This window comes from Eschrichtius robustus, chromosome 14 (genome assembly GCF_028021215.1).
Source record: "Eschrichtius robustus isolate mEscRob2 chromosome 14, mEscRob2.pri, whole genome shotgun sequence".
In the NCBI taxonomy this organism is placed as follows: domain Eukaryota; kingdom Metazoa; phylum Chordata; class Mammalia; order Artiodactyla; family Eschrichtiidae; genus Eschrichtius; species Eschrichtius robustus.
The window spans coordinates 24188987-24214790 of record NC_090837.1 but is presented as its reverse complement, the minus strand read 5'-3'; the positions used below and the strand labels follow the sequence as shown (position 1 = coordinate 24214790).

Genomic DNA, 25804 nt, shown 5'->3' with positions numbered 1-25804 from the left:
AAGACCATTAAGACTCTCTCGAGGGGAGAGTCTTGGGGAGGGTGTGCTGTCTCTGGTTCCTCTCCAGTTGTCTCTGCCGATCACTTTCTTGGCAAGGATCACATCCCCACTGCAAGGGGGATGGGTCACTGGGGACCAAGGATCCTTGGGCAGGAGACCTCAGGGAGGGGCATGGTGACAGGGGATGCTGCTCATAGTCTTAAGAGGAAAGGCCTGCTCAGGGGTGCTCCCAGCTCCAGTTTCCTTTTCTCAAGATTTCTTACAGTTCTTCCTTTTTCTTTCCTGGTCTCCTTGAGACATTGGATATTTTTGCCACTATCTACCCTCCTTCTCCCCCAAATCCACTGACATCAAGAAGCCGAGATCCCTTCTTAGAACTTGTTCTTCCTCTCCTATTTGTACAAATCATCCCCTCTCAGTGGCCTAGGATCCTGGGCCACAAGGGACCTCCAAGATAGATCTAATCCAGCCCCAGATTCAAGGTAGGTGAAGTGATCTCAGCCCCATTTTATAGACAAGTCCATTGATGCCAAGTGCCCGCTTCTGGCCCAGAGTAGAAGAGAGGGCTCAGATCCACACTCCAGCCCCTCAGGATGCCCAGTGGCTCGGTTTCTTGGGGTGGGGGGGGGGGGGAGCGCCTGTCCCTCTCTTTGTTCCCCACCCTCCCCTGTGTCTCCGAGCTGTGTGCAATTTACATCTCCACGTGCCCACATTTGCATGAAACACACAGACACACACACACAGGACTGCTCCTGGCTTGAACAACAAGGGATGCCAAATGCCGTTCACATCTTTCTGGGGAGGAGTGCATCCATCCCGATTCTGTCTTTGCCAAAGTGCCATACGTACCAGACGTACATATATTCCGTGTGAATTTCCTTAATCTCCTTCACAGCTGTCCCTTTCCACAGCCTCTGCTAGAGCATTCCCAAATTACTTGTCTCCTGGCTGGGATAGCAGCCTGTTCCCCGATTCCTCTATCCCTTTAACAACAACAAAAGCAACAACAACAATAATAATAATGGCCACCATTCATGTAGCCCCTACTGTGTGTTAGGCATTGAGCTAAATGATATTGCATCTTGTAGGAGCTCTGCAATGGAAGCATTATTAGCCCCATTTTACAGGTGGGGAAAATGAGGCTCCGAGCTTAGGTGCATCACACAGGGCTGGGGTCTGAGTTTATGAACCGTGGCTGACTCTGAGACTTGGGCTGGTCACCCCTGTCAGGCTGCCCTCTGATCTCCCCATGTAGCCCAGCCTGCCACAGTGATGACCATAACACAGGAGAGGGCCCTGGAGGGTAGCAGTTAAGAAAGTGTACCGTTTCAACCTCTGACAGTGCTCTTTTCTGCCTGTGGAAATTCAGGTGAGTCACTTCACCTCTCTCAGCCTCAGTGTCCTCCCCTGTAAAATTCGGATCACGGTAGTACTGAGCCATACGGTGTTATTATGGAAATGGATACCATGATTGCAAGTGAAGCACTCAACAGATTCTCAGCACCCAATAGATGTTGGGTTTTAATAGATTAAAAGCTTGTGGTATAAAGAGATGGTTTTGGTATCTGACATTCAAGGCTCTCTTGGGCTGGGCTCTGCCTTTCTTTCCACCATGACGGCCCTCCGCCACCATCTTGCATCCCACTCTTTGGCTAGAAGGAGGTCCCCGCTGGTCTCCACAAACTCTCCACCATTTCTTACCTCTGTTGATTTGTCCAGATGTCTGTCTGCCCATCTGCTTTTCACCTTCTCTGCAGACCCAGAATTGGTTTGTCCTCAATGCCCAGCTCAGAGACTGACCCTACCTGGCATCTTCTCTTTCTTGCCCATTGGAGGCTACCTCTTCCTCCTCTGGACACAACCTTGGGTCCTAGTGTGTGTCATTCCTGAGGTCCTACTGTGCATCGGGATGAAGATACAGCTACACCTGTAGGACATGATCCTACTTTCTTTTCTTGTACTTTAAAGGCCACTCAATGGAAGGAACCCTGGGTTCCTGAATGATTGCATGGAACAATGGCCCATGTCGTGCCAACCCACATTAGACTGTGCCTTGAGCAAGAAATAAACCTTTATTATACTGAGCCACTGAGAATTGGAGGTTCTTGGTTACAGCAGCTTAACTGTCCTAATATATCTATCTAACTAAACTCTATCTTTCTTTCTGATCCCATATTGTTCCAGAAAGAGCTGATTCATTTAAAAGTATATTTTAAAAATAGAATGAAAGAAAAATGCATGTAGGAACATAAGACAGTGCCAGATATAACACTCAGAAATGTGTGCTATGAAAACCAACACCCCTAACCATGTGTGGATCAAAAATATAGCTCTGAGCTTCCTAGCAGCCGGGGTAAAAAGGGAGAGTTGTTCAGTTACACACTATCAGAGCCTTTGAGATAAATAAAAACACCATCGCTGAGGATAAGTACAGTAAGAGTTGCAGAATGTTTTTTTTCCTCTACATCTTCGTTGAAAAGATCATTGAGTGTCTGCAGCACAACTCAATATTGTCCAGTACTTTTTCTGCATAGCAACCCTTTCCCATGTTTTACCTTGTTGAAACACATGAAAATATGTATAAACACAAAAACACAAACATATAAATAATGTAGAGGAGTTCTCTTGATACATTTCATAGGCAGGTACTCAGGCTTCTCTGTAGGCTTGGGATACCCTGGAGGAAAGAGACTCTATCCTCTTCATTTCTGTTTTCATGTCTTATTATAGAGTATGGAACATGGTGGATACACACAGTGAGTATTATTACTATTGATACTAAACTTGTGTATGAGTGTGTGTGCTGTGTGTCAGGCTAGCACTCCGTGAATTATGAGCTCTATTCTGGAATTTGTGTGTGTGTGTGTGTGTGTGTGTGTGTGTGTGTGTGTGATGGCGTGCTGTGTGTGTGGCGTATGCATGTTGAGTATGTGTGTTATGTACTGAGTGTGTGTTGCATGTATGGATGTTTTGTGTGCATTGTGTGTGTGTCATGTGGATGGTGGTGTTGGATCCTGTGAGCATGGTATATGCGGTATGTGTGTTGTGTGGGTGATATGGGTGCTCTCTGTACGTTGCGTGTTGTTGTAGGGGATGTGTAGATGGCCCAAGTGTTGTGTGTGCGTTGTGTGTATATGGCGTGTGTTGTGAATGTGTATTCACGTGTGTCCTCTGACAGCCTCTGACATCCTGCATCCCAAGTGTCTTGCATAATCCCTGCAGATTTGGTGCACATTGCCTGTGTGTGACTCTGTACTGCCGTGTGTCCCTTTTTTTTTTTTTTTTTTAAATTATTTATTTATTTATTTATGGCTGTGTTGGGTCTTCGTTTCTGTGCTAGGGCTTTCTCTAGTTGCGGCAAGTGGGGGCCACTCTTCATCGTGGTGCGCGGGCCTCTCACTATCGTGGCCTCTCTTGTTGCGGAGCACAGGCTCCAGACGCGCAGGCTCAGCAATTGTGGCTCACGGGCCCAGCCGCTCCGCGGCATGTGGGATCTTCCCAGACCGGGGCTCGAACCCGTGTCCCCCGCATTGGCAGGCAGATTCTCAACCACTGCGCCACCAGGGAAGCCCCGTGTGTCCCTTTTGTGAGCTCAGGGCATGCTCCTTGGTGCTGCCTGTGGGCATATCGGCTTGCAGCCCCACCCCGTGCAGGCTCCGTGCCCGCATCTTTGTGTGTGCCCTGTGAGTCACTGTGGATACGTCTAGAAGGCGGTGACTATTGTCTTCAAACAGAGAACAGCCATTAACACATTCATTAATTAGGATCATGTTGACACTTCTATTGCCGACTAAAAACATCTGTTTGTTTAATCAGAGTCTCCTTAATGCCTTACACTTATTCTCTCAGTGAGAGAGGATGGGCTTGCTTTCCCCACGTGTGTACACTGGGGTTTTACGAGGTGGAGGCACAAACTCTGTCAATATTGTCACAGGATGACAGCTCTCAGGAAGGCCCGCGGCGTCTTAACAAACGCACATCCGTTTCAATGGTGAATGAGTAGTCGTCCATGGGTCAATTTGCCAGTGGCCAGTCCCCGTGTATCGGCGTAGCCTGAGTGACACATTATAGATCAGATGTAAGAACTCCACCACAGCACTGGGTCTCAATGCTACGGGCATGGTATGCTGCTGGGAGTACCAGCCGCTCCACTGTCCTTTCCTTCCCACCTAGGTGTATACCCCAAACCCAGCAACAAGCCGCCGGTAACCTCGTCGGAGTTAAATCCTCTGTCCCATGATCTTAGTTTTCTTACATGTAAAACGGGATGATAAAAGGACAAAACTAAAGATCCAAAGAAAACACATCTAAGGGAAATAACCCAGAATGGTGCCTGGAACCAAGCAGATGCCTGAAAACGTCACTTCTATCCCCTCACCCTCCCACCCCACATGGATTCGCAAGGGTCGGTGGAGGATGACCGAGGAAAAGACTCCAGGTTAGGGACTGACTGGTCACGGTCCTCACCAGTCACACCACTGGGCATCCAACGCACGTCCACTGCATCCCTCCTCTGTGCCAGGCGGGGCTGGGTGCTGGGACGCAGAGGCTGATGAGGATTTCTTTCAAGAATGTGGAAATGAAGGGCATTCCCAGCAGAGGGGATGGGTGAGCAAAGTTTCCCTGGGCCGGGAGCGTGGAGGAGAGGTGTGGGGCAAAGCTGACGGGGAGGACGCGATGGACCGTGGAGGGGTTTTTGCTTTGGGGTGCTTCGTTTCGTTGTTGTTCTGCGTCTTGTTTCATTTACTAATATAGTCGGATATCTTTTCATAGTGAACATAAACAGTTCTACTTCATTCTTTTGAGCAATTAGTAGCTTCTTATATATGTATGTCCCTTATTTTAAAATCAGGACAACAGTGATAGACCCGTAAGTCGTTTCTAGTTTGAGGATATCAGTGTGATTTTCCCAGGGTACTTCCCAGCAGTGGGTCAAAGGATATGTGCATATGTGCTCTTAAAAATGTTATTTTTTTTAACATTTTTAAATAGTGGCAAAATATGTATAACATAAAATTGCAATTTATACCAAATCAAGCAGTGAAACCTTGGATTCCCTCTTTAAGCATACTTGCCACCTAGCACTGCTGCTTTTTCCTGTAAAATGGGCCCCAAGCTTTTCTCCAAAGGATGGTAAGAAGATTCAATGGGGAGATACTTAGAGAGGCTTGCTCAGTACATGGTCAGCCTCCAAAACCCGGGCTTTATTATTGGGAACTGGCACAGCCCAGTGCTTAGGGCCCCAGGCTCTGGACTTAGGCTTGCCAGCTGTGTGACCTTAGGACAGTTGCTTCATCTCTCTGAACCTTGGTTTCCTCATAGAATTGTGAAAATTACATAAGGTAATACAAATAAAGTGGATGGTGCCATTTGGATGTTCAACAAATGATATTTTATCTTCATTTTAGCATCATGATTACCTCCTGCTAATTCTGTACTTAATTGTCACCTCAATTAAGCTTTATACATTTTCGTTTTGCAGGTTTGGTCCGGGTGTTGCTGCCACACATCTTTTCTCCACACCAGAGCATGCTAGCAGATCCGGTTTGCTCCTGCAAATGGTGGTGACGTAAGTGGTGGGTCTTCGCAATGACATCTTCGAACTAGATACTATCTTATTTAATCCTCACAACAACCCTTTGGTGGTGGCACCATACCCATTTTACAGATGAGGAAACTGAGTTTCCAAAGGCTTAGGCAATTTGCCCAAGATCACACAGCTAGTAGATAGTGCAGTCAGGAGCTGGACTTTGAATCCAACTCCATCTGTGCATTTTCCTTTACATTAAGCAACTCATTTATTGGATGGGTGGACCTAGAAAGACTAATGGATTTGTCAGGACTCTTTAATATACAGAGAGGAAAACTCCACTGCCAAAGTAATTTAGGCAAAAGAGGAATTTATGAGGTCTCATAACTAAAAGCCTAACCTGGATTCATGTGTGGCTGAATTCAGAGGTCCACCAATTTTGCCAGGACTTGGTTGGTTACCTTCTCTCTCTTTTCCCACATTTCCATCTCTCAGCTTTGTTTTCCAGTGTGCCAGCTGGAAGTCATTTTTTAAATCCATGATGACAAGATAGTCCACAGTAGCTTCAGGTTTCTGTCATCCAACCCCAGCTAAGAGAGGAACAGCTCCAGTGAAAGTCCCAGAATTTACCTTGATTGACTTAGGTCACATGTGCGTCCATCAGCCAACTGTTCCAGCCTTGAGAATGAATGGGATGCTCTCATTGGCCAGAACGGTCCACATGACCACCTCGAGATTGTGGAGGTCATGTTCATCCCATGCTGGACCAAAGGACCTTGAGGTTAAGATTTTCCTAGAGGAAGATCTGTAAGCTTAACTTAAGAATGGAGATGGAACTGGTGGGTAGAGAATAGGAACGGACGTCCAATCCAGTGAGCTTTGGGTCATGCAGAAAGACATCGGTGGGGTCTTAAAAGACACTTCAGCAAGTCTAAACATGGCAGCATTTACCCCCAGCCAGCCTCCAGGCAGGCGGACGGACCACGTGAATTTACTGAAGTCCCTTCCCAGCCAGCCTTTTGGGACAGCTCCAAACAGGACTTGTTGTTCTGGCAAATCCACCGGAGCCTTAGGAACCGAAAAGCTAAGGAAAATGCAGGACCATCTGCCAGGGTCCTTGCCTTCCCCACCCTCTCCTCCCTCTTCATCATCTTCTTCGTCGTCTGCTTTTAATTATGAAATGTCTATTGCTAGATTATCGATCTCCTGCTTGTAAGAGCAGCTGGGGTGATATATGGTGCGTGAGTCCCTTCATCCCACAGCACGATTGAATATTGCCTTCGACGAAGCGCTTATTAGTCATGCGTTCCGGAAGGGGTGAAATAGCTTGTGGCTCTGAGGAAGGGCTTAGGGGGAGAATGTCACTGCTGGGGGTACGGTGAGGAGGTTCCCCTTTGGTCTCCCTAAGGAGGAGGATGGACACTCAGTTCAGCCCAGAGGGACAGGCTGTCCCTATAGAAACCTTCCGCCCCTGGATCAGCCACCACTCTCAGACTTTCACTCAAAAACATACTATCCCCTCTTCTTGACAACGTGCCTGAAACTCTACCATTAATTAGGTTGTCCCTTGGGCATAAGAAGTTACCCGTAAGGGCTAACATGGTTATGAATTCTAAAACTACTGTTGCTAGTACACCAGTCACCCTTTCTTGAGCAATTACCCTTTTTTTTTTTTACACTTAAAGAAATAATTTCAGAGAAGCCAAGTATAAATAGACTAAAAATGCTCAGATTGGAATTCACTTGGGCAAACTGACCTCTGATTCTCCCAGGCTGAACTATATGTTCCCTCTAAGGTAACCTTTTAGGGGGTTGGGGGCAAGCGGAGCAGCCAAAACTTGCTTCAAGGATAGGGATGGAGTAGGTAGATTTTAATTTGCCTAATTGATTGCTTCAGCTCCCTGTGTCTCAATTTTCTCATCAGAAAAGTGGAAAGGCTCATAGGATTATCATAAGGATTTAGAGATTATTCATGTAAAACCCTTAGCAAGGGAACTGGCCCTTAGCAAATGTCCAATAAATGTTAGCAGCTTTTGATATTAGTATTCATATTAGCTACTCAGGGGTCTGTTTCTCTATTGCATACAGCAGGCATTCTGTAAATGCTTATGGGATTAATACATTTGTCCTTACCTTTATGGCAAAAATTTGAACTAGACCATTAAGGATCATTTAATTTATTCCTTGCTTTCACCCCTATGTCAGTTAGAGCCGCCTGGAAATAATGAGGATGGTGATGATGGTGGTGGTGGTGGTGATGATGGTGATGATGATGATTGCCACTATTCCTGAGGCAGGGCCCTAGATTTAGGTTCTGTGAGGGGGATTAGGTGAGTTAGAATTGCTGAAGCCCTGGTGGGGTGGAGTTGGGAAAGAGAAGGGCGAAAATACCACTTTTTAAAGAACCGCTAAATCTAAGCCAAAACTATGAAATGATCTACGTCCTTATGTCCACTCTTTCCCATCCTACTGCACACAGGGACCGATGACCATGCAAATGAGATGATAGGCTTGCCCCAGCCCCAAACCCATGACACCAAAAATAAAATCAAAACTCTGTTTTGCAGACTCCAAGGACGTTCAGAGTCTGGCCGTTGCTATCCCCAACCTTACCTCCTGATATTTATTCCTTATTTCTGTTATTCCAGTTTCATGAGCCTTATTTCTGTTATTTGACCATATCAGATTCTTTCCAGGGTCAGGGCCTTTGCACTTGTTGTGCCCTCCGCTTGAAATCCTCTTTTCCTGGCCCTTGGCATGGCCGATTCCTTCTCATCTTTTAGGTCTTAGTTTAAATGTCAGTTCTTTGGAGACACTTTTCCTTGATCTTTCAACCTAAAGCAGCCGTGTTCCACCCCAGAGTCATCCTTTACCCCAACATCTTGGCCATTATCTTAATGATAAAGAATTAAAATCAGTGTCTAAATTCTTTGCTTGTTTTTTGTCTCCCTCACTGGAAAGAGGGGAGAAGCGGTCAGGCCACCTTCATTATTGCTCTGTTCTGAGAATCTTGCGATACACAGTAGATGCTCAGCATGAGGCTTTTTGATTGAAGGAATGTGTCCCCATAGGGAGGGGCTGCTGTGAAACCATTGCCCCCACTGGATTATGGGAAGCCACTTTCCCCAGTGGTGGGATCTCTCTACAGTGGGAGATTGAAAAGGAAAGGACATCTCTGGTTCTGAATCCCCATCTAGGGTCATAGAGAGAAGCTAGACTTCTTCAAAGGGCTGGGCAAGGATAGGGAAGGAGAATTTGGTCTAGAGGTCAGTGTTTGCTCTTGGGGAGGCAGCCAGAAGGAGAGGGACTGGCTGAGGAAGAGATTCAAGTCAAGGGTCCTAGGGAGCAGCTGGGAAGGTGGAGATTGGAGCCAGGAGAGAGGGAGAGAAAGAGACAGAAGGAGGAGAGAGAGAGATGGAGAGAGAGAGGCGAAAAGAAGAGAAAGTAGAGAGAAATGCAGAAGAAGGAAAGAGAGAGATGGAGAGAAAGATAAAACAAGGAAGAGATGGGGAGAAAGTGAGAGGGAGGAGAGAGAGAGAGAGAGAGAGAGAGAGAGAGAGAGAGAAACAGGGAGGGAGGAAGAGATACACTTATGAAAAGAGAGAGGTGGGGGAGTGAGGGAGAGAGAAAATGATATGTAGAGAGAAAGGAAGAAAGAAAACAAGAGAAAATGTCTTTTATGGGACAAGCAATCTGTGAGAAGGTGAGAGTGGGATCCCAGGAACACACGCACCAGCCTTAGGCCAGAGTCCAGGGAACGTCCCATTTCAGCACTCTGGACAGAGACCCCCGAGTCTTTACTTGTGACCTTGGGCAGATCATTTCCCTGTTTGGGCCTCCGTTTCTTAGTGGTCATATGGCGCTACTCACACCTGCCACTCAAGAGACATTGCTCCAGGGATGGTACAGAGCAACTACTAGTTTGAGCCACCTGGAGAGTCTTAAAGAATATTGATGCCTGAGCCCAATCCCCAAGTATTTTTAATTGTTTAGAGACAGGGCCCGGGCATTGACATTTTTAAGATGCCCTCCCCCCTGCCCAAGTAATTCTAATGGGCAGATAGTAGAAGTTAGAAACTCTAACCAGGGGATAGGAACTTCTGAAGAAGTAGCTCTAGCCGGCACTGCTATTTCTCAGCCCCAATGTATATGTTACACTGATTGAGAAATTGTGCCCAGAGAGGGAGGTAGTCTGCCCCAGCCATACAGCCAGTGGGGCAGGCACATCAGATGGTGAGAAAAATCTGGAAGGGACCCTGTGCTGGTACAAAGGCTTAGCAATGCCACCTCCACCTCTCTGCCCAAGGGCTTCCCTGTCACCAGGCTGGCTGACACCCCCGGCCCTATGGGAAATCTGTAGACTCAAGTCACTTCCTGCATAGATGACCCCCCAGCCACTGAAGAACCCAAACATGTTAAATGCCCCTTCCTCACTTGTTCTCTGACCCATGTCACATCTGACTGCCCCTCAGCAAACCCACCTGCCGTCCTCGGTCCCAGCTGAGGGACAGGCAGGAAGAATTAAAGCTGGCCCTCCTGGGATGCTGACCAAATGCTTCATGCTTGGGCTCGAATGTGACTGCTCTGGATTGTGAAACCAATAAGAACATCAGGGGAAGAATCATCTCCGACCTTTGCAGGGTCTCCTCAGTGGCCAAGTTCTTCTGCATGGGAGGAGGGTTGGGCAGGGGTTAAGTTTGCTGACTCTTTGACTGCTCAGGTCCAAATGCTGGTTGCTTCTCTGGGGATATTATAGTGACCCAGGACAAGCAAATAAATCTTTCCAACCCTGAGTTTCATCACCTGGAAAGCAGGGTAATAAGAACTTCCTCCTCAGCTTCTTACAGACTTTTTTTGAAATATGTCTTGAGTATGCTGCAAGTGTTTAATAAATGAGAGCTGCAAAGAAAAAGAAGAAGGAGAATAAGAAGAGGAAGTGAGGAGGAAAGGGAGGAGGAAAAGGTGGTGATGATGATGATGGTGCTTCGTCCTCCTGATGACGCTGATGACTTGTTATGACCCATTACAGATGGAGTAACTAAGACTTAGAGAGGGAAGGAGACTTCCCTGGGTTTACTCAGCAAGCTAACAGCAAAGCACAGACAAAACTCACTCTCCTTACTCCATCCACCACAGTCTGAGAGATCTCCACACTAGGAGGCTCTCAAGAAAGCCTGCTTCCCTTGGAGTTGTCTGCAGCCATGAGGATGGGTTTGCTCTGGCCCACCCACTACTGCCAGCATCGGTGAGGATGTGAGGGGCGCCACGCACAGAGAAGAGAATCCCGGCTCTGTACCAGCTGGTTCTGCCTCTTTCAGCAAGCCACTCCCCATCTGCAAGCCTCAGTTTCTCCTCTGTTCAATTGGAAGGGGGCTAGGTGGTCACTGAGGCTCCCGAGGGACTGATGTTCTGGGGCATTTGTGATCCCGCCTGTGATCTACACTTCGCAGGTGGTCGCAGGAGCTCGGGGAGCCTCTGGGGGCATTTAGCTGCTTCCGCATTCTACCTATGGGGGATTCTAGTGGTGTCTGGGGAGTTTTCTGGTGGAAAAGCTTACTGCAATAGGTCAGACTCAAGGGGCAGGTTCTCTGGAGAACGAGGAGCCTGGCAGGAAGAAAAGAGGAGGAAATCTCCAGGGCTGTGTGGGTCCCAGAGGCTGCAGAGGGGAAAGCCTGGGAAGCATGTGTATCTCAGGAGCCTGCTGGACAACCCACAGGGTGTTGGAGCGTTTGCCTGGCTTGTCTTTGAGAATCTCCCTGTCCATTGGAGCCTGACAGTGAAGTCCACAAGAAGAGGCACCAACAGTGACAGCAGAATGGGGAATCAGGCACTCATGATGTTAGAGGCAGAGGACCAGGTAAGCAGACACGGCCAGCCAAGAAAGCCCTGGACTGGCCGTCGATGTCCTGTGTTCATATCCTGGCTCTAATGCTGTCTGCCTTTGACCTTGGGAAGACCCCTGCTCCCTCCTGGGGCAATGCCGGCTTCTTCAGCCACCCCTGTTCCAGTACTCCTGGTCTCTCCTGGGCTCTTTTATTGGGAAGGGCACAGGATGGGTAGGAACTGAGTTTTTTTTCTTTTTTTTAGTGACAGGATGGGTAAAGACTCATGAGGAAAACAGATTTTCCCGCTGTCCTCACTTCCCTGCCCTCTGGTGGGCACTGGTGCCTCCTTGTCAGAGAGAAAATGAAGCAATACACTTATTCACAAAAAAGCCCAAGAATGGAGGGAGGGAGGTAAAGCTGCATCGTTTTCCTCTTTGTTTTGGACACTTAAGTTGTAGAATCTGTCTGTTGCAGGGTGATTAGAAGCAGGAGGCCTGGGGTTGGACTCCATGGGTTTGCAACCCTGGCTCTACCGCACCCCAGCTGTGTGACCTTGGGAAAGTGAATTGGCTTCTCTGAGCCTCAACTTCCTCGTCTGTAAACTGGGGATGATCATTTCCCCTCTGTGGGTGTCAGCTTCCCCCTCTGTATTGGGAATCAGCAAGTGCACTGAAAATCACTGTTTATTTACAAATTGTCTCTCTTGTTTGACAAAAAAAATCTCAATAGTTAATGTGTATAATATGGCAGGCAGTGTCCTAGGCACTTCACATTTATTAACTCATGTGGCTGTCCTACAACCCTATGGGTTATGTGTTGTTATCATGGCAGCCGCCTGACAAATGGGGAAAGAAAGGCTCTGAGAGGCCAGTCTCTTGGTCAAGGCCACCTGTCTTTAAAGCGGCAGAGCTGGAATTGAACCCAGGTTTTGTTGACTTCAAGCTCGTGTACTTATCCATGACTCCCTAGGTCTCCTGACACCCAGGCCATGGCCTGGAAAGTCAGGCTGCTGTGGGTACCCAGCTGTCCCCCATCCCCACCTGGGTTTATCAGCCCCGCTCAGGGTCTGTTCCCCTTCACGCACACTGCCCTCCTCTCCTCTCCCCACTGCTGAGCGATCTTGCTGAGCCATCTGCGGGGCACTGGCCAAGGTCCCAACTGATTATTGACAAATTAAAAATATAAGCTATTGACCAGACACTGGGATGGAGTCCCAGAGCTGAGGACCTGAATCTCAATGAGGCAGCTGAGCATGGAGATCGATTCTGCAGGTGGCGGAAGAGGCAGACAAATTGCCCCCTGCCTAATGTAGAGTCTGATGCTCTGGTTAATAACTACCCAGTGGGAAGTGGGGCAGGCCCCTGCCTGAATTAGCTCCCTCCCCACTCAGCAAGGGCCCCACTGGTGTAGGAGTCACTAGCACCGCTTTACAGGTTGGTCCATTCAGAGATACACAGGTGTTACCCAAGGTCAAAAGCTAATAAGTGGAGGGGGCTGGGATTTGAACCCAGATTCTCCTAACTATAAAGCCTGGAGCTCAGAGACTCAGGCAAACCATGCTTTCAATCCCGGCTCCATCCCTTTTGGCTGTATGACTTTGGGAAAGTCATTATACCTCTCTGAACCTTAGCTTCCTCTTATATAAAAGGTGGATAATAAAATCTACCTTGCAGGACTGTCGTAGGGATGGAATGAGAAGGCAAGAGATAGTGCTTTCTGCCCTGGACGTCTGAATGCCCCTCTCGATCCTCTTTATCCTTCTCCATCTGCAGTTTGACTCAGGTAGCGGACCCACGTGGGCTGTATCAGCAGGCTCCCTTGCTCTCTTGTGCCCTGTATGGTTTGGCCAGTGGGAGGCAATGTCAGGAAATTGGAGGGCAGGAGGAGACTGAGGCTGAGATATTTCTTCCTTCTGCTGCCTCCCTGCCTGGCTCTGGGTTGACGGTGGCTGTGTTGCCCTACCCAACACCTCCCTTCCTGCTGCGTGGCTCTCTCCCACAGTGGCAGCCACAGCTCTCTCCGGGACCCAGTGTCAGTCGCTCTTGTGACGCCTTGAGGCCTAGGGATGGATGGGCTCTCGGCTGCTGCTGCCCACAGGTGCTGCTGCATCATCATCCCCTGTTGCTTTCCCTCTCCCCCTCCCTCGCTTTTGAAAGTACCCCATTCTTAAACTCTCCTAGGTTACCCCACCAAATGCACCATCGGTTTCCTGCCAAGACTCTGAAGACCCACTTAAAGTGTGGTGCACATGTGAAGGGCTATCCTTAAAGGCATTGCCACCATCGTTACCCCTGACAAGAGTCTCTCTCTTTCATTCATCCATCACCACTCACAGGCCCCTGTTAACACCCATCCCTCTGGACAAATAATAGCTGTCTGCATAGTGGCTGTCTCTCCCAGACTGTGACCTCCTGAGGGCAGAGCCTGGAGTTATGTGGAGCTGTCCCTGGCTGCACACTCCCTATGGCAGGGCCAGGGTCTCAGGGAGTGTTTTACAAATAAAGGAGCCTTAGACGACTTTCCTAAAGTCACAGTGTGAGAATCTGACATGGGGCTAGCACTCGGGTCTCCCGGCTCACAGAGCCGGGATCTGAAAACGTCTGTTCAATGAACGAATGAGTGAACAAAAGGATAGACGAATATCACCCCCAGAACAAACAGATGAAAAGTGCTCCTTCCTTACTCCTGGTTGCCGTGGTTCTCACCCAGAGGTGATTTTTGTCCCCCCTCCCCCCCCAGGAGACATTTGGCCATGTCTGGAGACCTTTTTGCTTGTTACAACTTGGGAGGTTTGCTACTAGCGTCTGGTGGGTAGAGGCCAGGGATGTTGCTACACCTCCTATAATGCACGGGACGGTCCCCACCACAAAGGATTATCGGCCCCAGGGTTGAGAAACCCTGCCTTACCTTACGCATCTTTTGAGGCTCCTACCTGCCCAAATGGCCCCAAATAGAGGGCGGCTTTTCTAGTTTTACTGGATTGGCTTAAAATGTTTCCTTATTACAAAAACAATATGTGCTTATAATAGAACATTTATAACATACAAAAATATAAGGAGGAACATTAAACACTGTCCCCAATTCCCAAACCCACTGTTAATTGTATGGTGAATATCCTTCCACTAATATTTCTGCATTTACTCAGGTCCATACAGCCATGTGCTCACGTCTGTCAACTTCATTCGAAAATTCAGCATCATTTCGAAAATGCGGTTTTTGTTTCCGAGATTTTTACCACGTTCTATCTTAATCATTAGTTTTTAACAGCTTTCTAAAGAGCAGTACAGAATCCCATTGTAGGTTCAATCCATGATGTAGTGGAAATATTTGGGATGGTTTCAATCTTTGTACCCATGATCTTCCCTGAGGATGGGTTCTTGGAAGTGGTATTAGTGAGTCAGAAACAGAAGTTTTAAGTCTCTTGTTACGTAACTAGATGCCTTCCAGAAAGGTGATTTCCGGGGACTTCCCTGGCAGTCCCATGGTTAAGACTCTGCGGTTCCACTTCAGGGGGCACGGGTTTGATCCCTGATCTGAGGTGTGACCAAAAAAAAAAAAAAGGTGATTTCCCTCTCCAGTGTTGGTCAAGGGACCTAGCTCACCTTCCTCTCGCCAATACAGAATCAACTCATTAAAATCTGTGCCAAACCAAGAATTTGCTTCTTGTGAGATTGTCTATATACATTTTTTCATGGGTCCATCCGTCGTTTACATTTCTTCTGGGAACTGTTCATTTCCTTTGACTTTTTTTCTCTTAGGGTTTTAGTGTTTTCTGTTTGATATGCACGAGCCTGGTAAAAAATATGGGGGGCACTAACCATTTGTTTATCATTAAGTGTTGCAAATATTTTTCATCTGTTTGTCAGCTGGATTTTTTTTTTAACATCTTTATTGGAATATAATTGCTTTACAATGTTGTGTTAGTTTCTGCTGTATAACAAAGCGAATCAGCTATACATATACTTATATCCGCATATCCCCTCCCTCCTGCGTCTCCCACCCCTCTAGGTGGTCACAAAGCACCAAGCTGATCTCCCTGTGCTATGCTGCTGCTTCTCACTAGCTATCTATTTTACATTTTGTAGTATATATATGTCCATGCCACTCTCTCACTTCGTCCCAGCTTACCCTTCCCCCTCCCCGTGTCCTCAAGTCCATTCTCTATGTCTGGGTCTTTATTCCTGTCCTGCCCCTAGGTTCTTCAGAACCATTTTTTTTTTTTTTTTTTTTTTTAGATTCCATATATATGGGTTAGCATACGGTATTTGTTTTTCTCTTTCTGTCAGCTGGATTTTAATTTCATTTATTAAGTCTTTAGTTACACCTTCTTTTTTCTATTTCATTTCAGGTACACAAATCTATCCAATTTTCCCTTCCTTTGTGATTCATTTCTTTGTTTTTTTCTGCTTAAGAAATGCCTTCCCCTCTGTGGTATCATTAACTCTCCATTTTTGTCTTCAAATTTTTATTAATTTTTACATTTGGCTCTGCATTTACAAAATTCATCTGGAATTTATTTTGTTGTATAAAGTGAGAATCTAGATTGCTATTCCTTCCCCTCCCCCACCCCCCAAAATAAAGGCCATTCTCCTTGGGGGCGGATGTCAAAGTACAGGAAGGGTCTTCTCCGGGAGCTCTGTTGAGACCCCTCTCCAGTCTTCTTAGAGGCCAGGGAGGGCTCAGCATCACGGGGGCTCCAGGGGATGAGGAGCACGCTGGCCTCCCTCCTCCAGAAGATCGTGAGGCCCACGTCATAGCAGATTAGGCCATCAAAAGATCGGGTATTCAGCACTCCTCAGTAGGTATGCCTGCTGTAGCCTTTCCTATGTCCATTTATCTTTTAATGCTTTGCCCTTGAAATTAACTCAAACTGGATGCAAGACGCTGCTTTGGTGAGACGCCTTCTGAGTTTTCTGTAAAAACTGCACTGACTGCATTCTCATTATAGTGTCCTGTATCCCCAGAGTGAAGGGCTGTATCCATCTGCAGGCAGCCCGGTGGATGGAAGGAGATCCGGTTGCGCTTGGGAGTCAGGCAGACTCCCCTCGCCCCCAGATACCTGTGTGTGACCTCAGGCAAGGCTCCCCCTGAACGTTGCTGAGTGCTGTGTATTTTAGAAGTTAAACTACTGTCCCATCTCCCTGAAGGAGTTGTGAGCCTTCCATGACATAACAAACGTGCGTTGCTTTCCACTGTGGCTGGAACACGCTGGGCGCCTGCTCAAGAGATGGTAGCTACAAAAATCACACCACTATTTTCCATTTTCAAAGCAGGAAAATTCCTGTCTTGCTCAAGGACCTGATTTGCATCTGTTTATGAGATAGAATTACAGAACGCCCTGCGTGTGACTTTCTGGGTTGGTTTCCAGGTGCGTGTCACCCAGGGAAGCGGTCAGTGAAGAAGCTAAGACAATGTCTTACCAGGAGCTCAGGATCTCCAGGCTCTGGAGGCGTACTCCCTGGGTTCAAATCCGCCCACCAGCACTCCCTGGCTGAGGTACCTTGTCCAGCCCAGTCTCTCTAAGCCTCAGTTTTATCATCTGGAAATTAGAAGCAATAGCATTACTCTCCCTGTGTAGCTGCCTCCTGTATTATTTTGGAACAAATCTAGACACCCTGCCATTTCATCTTTGGATAGTGCTGCATCTACCTCTGAGAGATAAGGACTCTTTAAAAAATATTTTAAATTAAATTTTAAGCCACTATGTTATTCTCACCTTGGGTGGTTTCTAATACACACTCAAGTCTGAGATGCTGCCCTAGATTGTTTTTTGGCTCCGTGAAGGGAGGGCCAGTGCTGTCCTAACGAGTGTAAGCATTTCCCAAAATCCTGCTGAATGTCAGCCGTTTGGGTTAGAACTTGGAGTAAACAAGGAAACAAACAGGAGACAGGAAGAGTTAAACACTTCAGTGAAGGAAGGAGCCAGACTTCATTGGCAAAAGGAATTTTTTTTTTCCTTTTTGCTTCTGCAGCCCCAAGCTTGGAGCTTGGCACTCTGGGGAAGGCACCAATCAGATTGTTGCCTGCATGTTGGAAAATATTTATGTCACCTACCAAGCTGGGAGCATACTCAGCGAGTTTCCCAGGACCGCCTGATAGACAAGGTCGCATCCCAGCAGCTGTGAGGAAGGAGGCATGCCGGCCTGGCAGCTGTGCTCGGCGCTGGAGGCTGCCAGCAAGCCTGGCATCGCACGTTAGAGGGAGACACACTTCTGTGACCACCAGCTCGAGGGCAGTGGGGAGTCGGGGGACCCCTGCTGCCTGGGACAGCCGCAGGTCAGCTGCAGGGGGTGTGGAAGCTGGGAAAGGATGAGGAAACGGCACGGACAAGGGGTTGGGGGCGGAGTAGGAATCTAGCATTTACGAGGTGCTGGCATTGCGAAAAGTGCTTTAGAAGTGTTATCTCCATGAATCTTTGTCACATCCCCTGAGAGGGATAAGGTCATGACCATTTTACAGGTGAGGAAACTGAGGCTTTGAGAGAGTCGGTGAAACAGGGAGCTGGGACTCCATCTCTAGTTTGTCTTTCTCAGATCCTGCAGAACAAACATTTATCATTAAGCTATAACTCCTATATACATTGAAAAACCCACAAAAAACAAAACAAAAAACGCACCACCAACTACCATTATCTGTCTATCTATCCATCCATCCATCCATCCACTGATCCATCCCTAGTTTGCTGGGTATTGCTATTTATCAACTTGCATTCAACAGTGAAGTCCTATCCTATAGAGTTGTAAAGACCTCCAATTTTGATTACAAGGGACAGCAAGCCCTTGAGGTTGTACATCCACAACCTGGGGCTCCAATGATCAACCTTACATTTCTCCCACTGCCCTGAGGATGCAAATTGCACCAGACTGCCCTGGCTAGTTGTTAAGAGTACGAGCCCTAGAGTCAAACTGCCTGGGTTCAAATCCCAGCTCAGCCACTTATTTTGTGGCCTTGGGCAAGTTACTTTTCCTCTGTGCCTCAGTTCCTCACCTGTAAAATGGAGATATGAATAGGACTTCTAGAAGTTTTGAAGATTGAGTGAATATTTGTAAAATGCTTAGCACAGTGGCTGGCCCACTGGGAGCTGTATTATGTGTACTTGCTGTCCCAGTTACTCTGGCTGTGTTAAAAAAAATCACCCCAAAACTCAGTGACGTGAAGCACTGAGCATTTATTATGCTCATGGTGTCTGTGGGTCAGGAGTTCAGATAGGCCACAGCGGGGATGGCTTGTCCCTGCTCCATGATGTCTAGGACTTTAGCCAGAAGGCTTGAAGGCTGGGAGTTGGAATCATCTGAACTCTCACTTATTTGCTTAATCGACGGCTGATGAGGGTTGTAAGCTGAGAACTTAGCTGGGACCATAGGCCAGCACGTCCACCACAGCCTCTCCGTGGAGCCTGGACTTCCTCACAACATGGTGGCTGGTTCCAGGCCTGGGCATCCCAAGAAAAAGAGGTCCAGGTAGAAACTGTGTCCCCCTAGCTCCCGAAGTCACATGCCATTACTATTCATGAACTTTAGTTGTCAGAGCAGTCACAAATCCTCCCAGGGTCAAGGGGAAGGGGAATAGATGCTACTTCTTGGTGGGGTGTGGCAAAGCTTTTGAAGAGCAGAGAGGATTGGAAATATTGCTGTGGCCCTTTTGGAGAAATAGGAACTGCTACAGCCATTGGCCATCCTGAAGCTGCAGGCGTGGGGATCTTGAGGAAGGAGGTCTCAGGGAGCTCTTGTGGCCAGCATTATACCACCCTTGGTGCACCCACAATTGTGCCTCCTGAGGTCCGGTAACATCCCCAAGATACTCAGGTCAGGTCCCCACCTTCCCCCCCATCCAGCCCCCAACCTCATTTTGGTCTTGAGGTGCTCCTCCTGCATCCCTGTTGTCCCCAAATGTGTGCTCCATTCCCCTTACCCTTCAGAGTATCTGGTACCACATTCTGGGGGACTCAGACACCTCATAAAACATAGGCAGGGCCTCTGGCTTATTTAAACACCTTCTCCCTGAGGCAGGGCAGCACCACGGGCCTGGCTCCCGGCTTGGATGGAAGAAGAAAAAGAGGGAGAATGAACCCAGTTACATCCATGCTCTGAGCCAGGCCTGGGACCAACTCAGAGAGGCACAAGCAGTCCCGCCCGCCCGCTGTCTCCTCTCTCCTTGCCGACAGAGGGCCTGGAGGAACAGGGAGAGGGCTGAGCAGAGCTGGAGGCTTGAGAAGAGCAGCAAAGAATTGAGAAGTCAGGTTCTAGTTTCAACCAGCATCTTCGTGGGTGATGTGGGCAGACAGGATGCCTTGGGGATGCGAGCAAAAAAAAAAAAAAACCACACAAACAACTTAAAAATGTTTATAGACCCCATGTGACCTTGCTCAAGGCTGTTAGCCCAGACAGAGTTTTACAATCACGCGCATGGTTGTTTGGCTCGGTCTCCTCCTTCGTCATGTGTTTCCAGGGAGCTGGTGTCCTGTGCGGGGAAGGGCTCTGCCTGGTTTTGTTAACCATTCATTTCAGTGCTTAGTATGTGACAGAAGTGACAGAGCATGTATTAGCTAATGAAATAATTGATTCAGTAAATCAACCTTCCTGAGTATCGATTACAGACCAGGCATGGTTCTAGAACACAGGGTACAGTGGCTAGTGGAACTGGCACAGCCCTTATCTTCATAGAACTTCATTCTAGTGGAAGACAATAGTCACTGAACAAGATAAATTAATTTATGATATAATGTCAGAGGGCAAGGAACACTCTGTGGAAATTAAAAGGGGGATAAAGGATAAAGAGTGACAGAGTTGCTAACTTATATCGAGAGTGATCAGAGAAGGCCTTTTGGAAGTGATGAAGTTTGAGCAGAGGCCTAGTGAAGGAAGGGAGTAAGCCATGGGGGTGTCCGGGAAAGAGAGTTTCTGACAGAGGAGAGAGCAGATGCAAAGGGCCTGCAGCAGCAATGTCAGAGTGACTGGAGTGGGGTGAGAGGGGAGAGTGGAGGGAAACAGGTTGAGGGGCAGTACTGTGGTACCCTGTAGACCACAGTAAGGATGTTGGGTTTCATAATAAGTATGTATAAAGCCAAGTGAATGAAGAAATAAATGAAACAATGGAGAGATGGATGGGTTTATGGATGGATGGGCAGATGAATGGAGGGATGGATGAATGGAAGGATGGATGGAAGGATGGTTGTATGGGTGGTGGGATGAGTGAATGGATAGATGTATGGATGGGTGACGGGATGGATGAATGGATTGAAAGATAGGTGGATGGACGGATGCAGATGGATGGATAGGTAGGTAAACAAATGAATGGATGGGTGGATGAATGGTTGGGTGGATGGGTGGATACATGGATTAGTGAGTGGACATATGGATAGATGAATGGATGGATGGATGGATGGATGGATGGGTGGGTGGATAAATGTATGGATAGATGAAGGGATGGATGAATGGATTGCAAGATAGGTGGATGGATGGATGCGTGGATGCATGAGTGGATGGATGGGTAGGTAAACAGATGGCTGGGGGGGCGGTGGAATGAATGGTTGGGTGGATGGGTGAATGCGCAGGTGAATAGGTAGATGGATGAATGGGTGGATGGATGTACAGATGGACAGTTGGTCCCTAGGCACACGTGTACTAAACTAAACCTCTGCATTGCCTTTCCGTCTCTAACTCACATTAGAGCCTTGCCCCAGTATGGGAAACACCCCAGGAAGAATGAGGCGTGGCACAGTTGATGCCCAGATGCTCTCAGGGGCACAGGCTGAACCTTAAATAACTCCTTTTCTTTCATAGGAAGAGCGGTTCTGGAGGCACAGGCACTGGGAGACGTTTGGGGCAGGCAGCCGTCACTAACAGATTCATTAAGCTCGCTCCAGAGCAACGATAAAAAATCAATTTTAGTTCACCAGGCAGCTTGAACAGGCGCCAGGAGCAGGGTAGCCCTCCCATCCATGAGCTCGGGGCGTGTGGAGAGGTGCTGTGGAATTGGTGGAGCTGGAGCCTGGCAGCGCCCCGTTGTCAGGGATCCCCCCACCGCAGGGCTGCAGGGGCTCTGACAGGATGCCCGTGGAGGGGGAGGGACAGGACCAGAGTGGACTCCTTTGAGCATCCCAGGCAGTGCTGCAGACACACCTGACTTGCTGGCATGCTGGCCACGATCTTGCTCCCCCACTGCCCTGATTCATTCAGTGATACCTTAACAGCCCCTGAGAGCGGACTAAGTGCAGTGGACTGAGCAAGGGGGCCTGGGAGGTCTAGGCAAGGTCTGTCCCTTATGGAGCTCCCAGTCTGGCTGGGGAGCAGATCTGGGCCCAGTATAGGAGGGTGGGTGTGAGCAGAGAGGTGGGGAGGGGTGAGAGGAGAGAAGAGGGGGAGAAGATGGCATGAGGTGTTCAGCAGAAGGAGGGAATTTGCATCCATCTGTGTCACAGCAGGAAACAAGTAGCAACTCAACCTGGGGTGACCAAGGGGACATGTAATGAAGGGAGGAAGGATCAGAGTGTGGCCAGAGTTAAGGGGGCCCAAAAGGATGGTGCAGCACCTCTGGGCTGGCAACAGAAGGGAGCCATTAGCACCCTGAGGCCTGGAGGAGAGAGAAGAGGGTGTTACTGGGACCTGGAGAGAGGTGTGGCTGCAGGAGATAGCTCCTTCTGGGATGAATGGGCTTGTGGCGCTTTCCTGGGAGAGGCTGGATGAAGTGAATGGATGCAGGTAGGTGGGAGTTGGGGAGAGATGGATAGAGAGGCAGAGATGCATGGAGGGACAGGGAACAAAGTGATGGGGTGGAGAGGGAGAGAGAGAGAGTGAGTGAGAGAGAGAGAGGGAGAGAGAGAAAGCACGGATAGGAAAGAGGGACAGACAGACAGAGCCAGAGAGAGACAGACACAGAGAGACATTTAAAGAGACAGACAGAGAAAAGGGCATGGGGATTGAGGAGGGAGGATGGAGAGGAAGACGAGCAAAGGAAACACATGAGAAGATGTAACCAAAGGAACAGGGGAGAAAGAGAGAGAGGCAGGAGAAAAAAGAGGGAGAACAAGGAAACAGAAAAAAATGAGAGAAAATGATGGAGGAGAGGGGAGGGGTAAGAGGAAGACTCGGAGGGCTTTGGAGGACCACCTAGGCTAGGGTCATGCTGGGAGCCCCTGTCGGGCAGGGCACCAATGCAGAGAAAGTCAGGGTGCGAGAGCTGGAAGTCTGGGGAAACTGAGGCACAGGGATGGAAAGTGACTTTGTCGAGGACATCCAGCAGCCTGGGGACTTCACTGCTGCACCAAGCTCTCATTTAATCCACCTCCTTGCTTTCTTGGTCACATCAAAGGCAACCTTGAAATGAGAATGGGAGAGAAATAGAATTTCTTGAAGACCTACCATGTGTCAGGCATTTAATTTATATTGACTGGTGGGTTCCTCACAATAAGGGTAGTGAGTCTTCATACTATGACTATTTCCATTTACAGATAGGGAAACTGAGGCTCAGAGAGGTGGCTCCACCAGGACGTGGCCGTGTCTGGGCTGAGACCCAAGTCCTCCTGGCGTTAACTCTTGCCCACACCCCTCTGGGTTTGCTGCCCATTGCTCTGGACCCTGAAATGAAGAGGACCATGTGTGGATGGCGTGGAGAGGAGAGAGCTCTCTTCATCATTCCTCTGGGTCTCCCTCTGCCAAGGAACGCAGCCAAAATTCCTTGGAATCTGTTGCTTTAAGCTACGCACAGGGGGGAACAGAATCAGACGGGGATGTTTGTAATGGTTTCCAAATGTCTGGCTGCAGCTGCCTCCTCAGCAGTGAGAGACAAGGAGGCCTGGGGTGGGGGGAGACCTGCTCCCTGCCTCTGTCTCCCACATGCATTTCAGGGGGGCTGACACTTCTAGAGCCCTGGGTAGAGGGATGTGCTGCTCTGGTAAACAAGCTAAGGGATGAAGGAAGGAATGAATGGATGGATGAAGGAAGGAATGAGTGGATGGTGCAGGGTACAACTTTCCTTATCTGTAAAGTGGGGATAGTTACACCACGATCGATCACTCCTTCCATTCCATGAAGTCCTTACACGCATTTACCATCTTGATGAAATCTCACAAGGATCCCATTGGCACGCCCATTTGACAGACCGTAAAACTGAGGCTCTGAGGTGAAGGCGCTGGCCTGAGCCGTATAGTGATGAAGGAGGGAGCTCTTGAATCTGGTCTGTTTCCAGAACTCCTGCTCCTGTTTACACGGGCACTCAGTAGACGTTCAGATGATCTCAGTTTAAATGCTACGTTGATGAGAGCCTCCTAGGGGCAGGGGCCAGTGGTCAGTGCCAGTGAGTCCTCTGTGAGTCACACAGACCTGATCTCTGTGGGGACAGCCATCCCTGATGAGTCACCCCCCCCTTACCAAGACTCAGTTTCCTCTTCTTAGAGTGGGGCATCATGGCCTCAGACTTGCTGGGTTGTTGTGGGAGGCTGACTGGATATGAGTGGGAAACATTTCCCACCACTGGCAGGCACACAGTAGGTGGTTTTTTGAAATAGCATCAATAGTGTAATGTAAATAATGGCTAATTATTTTTGACTGTCTACTGCTCTTTTTATGATTTTTTTTCCTCACTTAATCCTCCCTCCAACCCTATGAGGTCAGTTCGATCCCTATTTTATATAAAGAATGAGGCTCAGAGAGGTTAAGTGGCCTGCATGAGGTCACACAGCTAGGACACGGCTGAATTGAGAGCCTGGTTTATCAACCCCTAGGCTTTTTAGTTAACACACATATGTGAGAACATGCCAATCCATACCTGCCACATAGGAACTTACGAAAAACGCTAGCCTCCCCTTTTCTCCCCTATGAGGAATTTACTGTGTTCTTCTGCTTTCAGAGATGGGGATCTGAGGTCCGGGACCGAAACAACATGCCTCAGCCATTTGACAGCGTTTCCTCCTGCACCGGGTTCCAGATCCTAGAGAAAAGGGCTCAGAAATGCCTGACAAGCCCTCCCACCAGGCTCAAGGCCCCTCCTCCAATAAGACTTCTTCCCACAGAATCACATCTCTGTTAAGGTGGGTTAATCGTGATTTGCTTTTAATTCACACATACCTGGTTTGTAGTTGTCTGATTAGAAATATGAAAGAGCTTTGTTGCAGAAAAGATAGAAAATGATTCCAATTGCCCACAACTCCCCTATTTGGAGAAGACCGCAGTTTGGCATTTTATCTGTTCCTTCTTGGTACAATTGCCGTCATTGTGAGCATACAGAATACTCAGCTCTGCATATATTGGTTTTTTTCCTTAAAGCCAAGTCTATTGTTTTCTATTGATGAGAGTAGTAAGTACAAAAGGATGAGAAGATCAAGTCCTATTTAAGGAAAGGCACCTCTGTTAATATTTTGGCATGGACTTATCCAGGGTGTATCACCCACACACATACCTCCAGACCCATCCACGCATATATATTTTCGACATAATTCAGGTCCGACTTTGGATCAGGGTCTCAAGCTCAAAAGCCCTGGTAGCTCACAGGAGAGAGTGCAGGGGTCGGATGGGGGCTGAGCAAGCCGGACTCCACGTGTCCCACCCACGGGGACAGCTGCTATCACTCTACCCGGCTGCTGCCTCGTAGGAATGCAAGCCCAGCATTACTGCGTGTCCTAATTTTGCAAGAGATTCCAGAAATCTAGACTTTTATATGAAAAATATTGCAGCAAATTCCATTTAAATAAAGCATATGCAGAACAAAAAAGACACCCTGTGGGGCTGCCCTGAGTTTGCAACCTCTGTCCTTCGTGTCATGCAGACGTCCACTCTTCACTTTTAATTTAGCAGACACATGTGGTCAGCGTTCTCTTGTGGAGCAATCCCTCATGCATCTGCGATGCGGGTTTTAAGTCGGAAGGGCACTTTTTCTCCCAGTTTTCTTCCTTGTGTTAGCTTCTTCCCAACCCCCTCCCTCCAGCTCCTCCCCATCTTCTTTCCCTCCCTCCCGCCCCCAACCATTCAATTTTATTAATGGTTGATTTTCTTTTTTAACTGTCCCGAGGCTGCTGCAAGCTCCACGGTTGCCAGTGGCTGATCGATATCTTGGTGGGGGGAGGGTGTTATTTCATCAGCTAAGTGCCAGGTAATCTACTTGGTAAAACCCATAGCCTCTTTTTGAGCTGGCAGAGATGAGGCAAAGGAGGCTGGCCAAAGACCCAAATATGCCGCCCGGATGGAATCGGGAGGAGATGTGTGGAGACCCCTGTGGAGGTTTGATCTGGGTGTCTCTGGTCCCCCACGTTGTCCCCATCCCATCTCCTCCCTCTCTGTCTGCAATCAATCACAGCGACGTCTGCAAAGCTTATAACCGTAGTTAGAATTCCTCCATCTGTAGTAGGGGAAACCTTACCTCATTGAACTGTCACAAGGATGCTACCTTGGGAGCAAGATGCTCAGTCTGAAGGCGGTAACTGAGGCAAGGAGAGGCTTTGTGGCATCACCAAGCC

The 25804-nt window shown here is 48.3% G+C and overlaps 1 long non-coding RNA gene across 8 annotated transcripts in view; it reads left to right on the top strand.

The window, feature by feature from the left end:
* Positions 1–25804, top strand: part of LOC137776261 (uncharacterized) — a 370431-nt gene that overhangs the window by 180275 nt on the left and 164352 nt on the right. For 7 of the 8 annotated variants that reach the window (XR_011076189.1, XR_011076182.1, XR_011076183.1 and 4 more), the window contains exons 3-4: positions 5483–5569; positions 24202–24382. This is a non-coding gene — a long non-coding RNA (uncharacterized lncRNA). Of the gene's footprint in view, positions 1–5482; positions 5577–24201; positions 24383–25804 lie in introns of all 8 variants that reach the window. The other variant, XR_011076184.1, reaches the window with a different exon arrangement.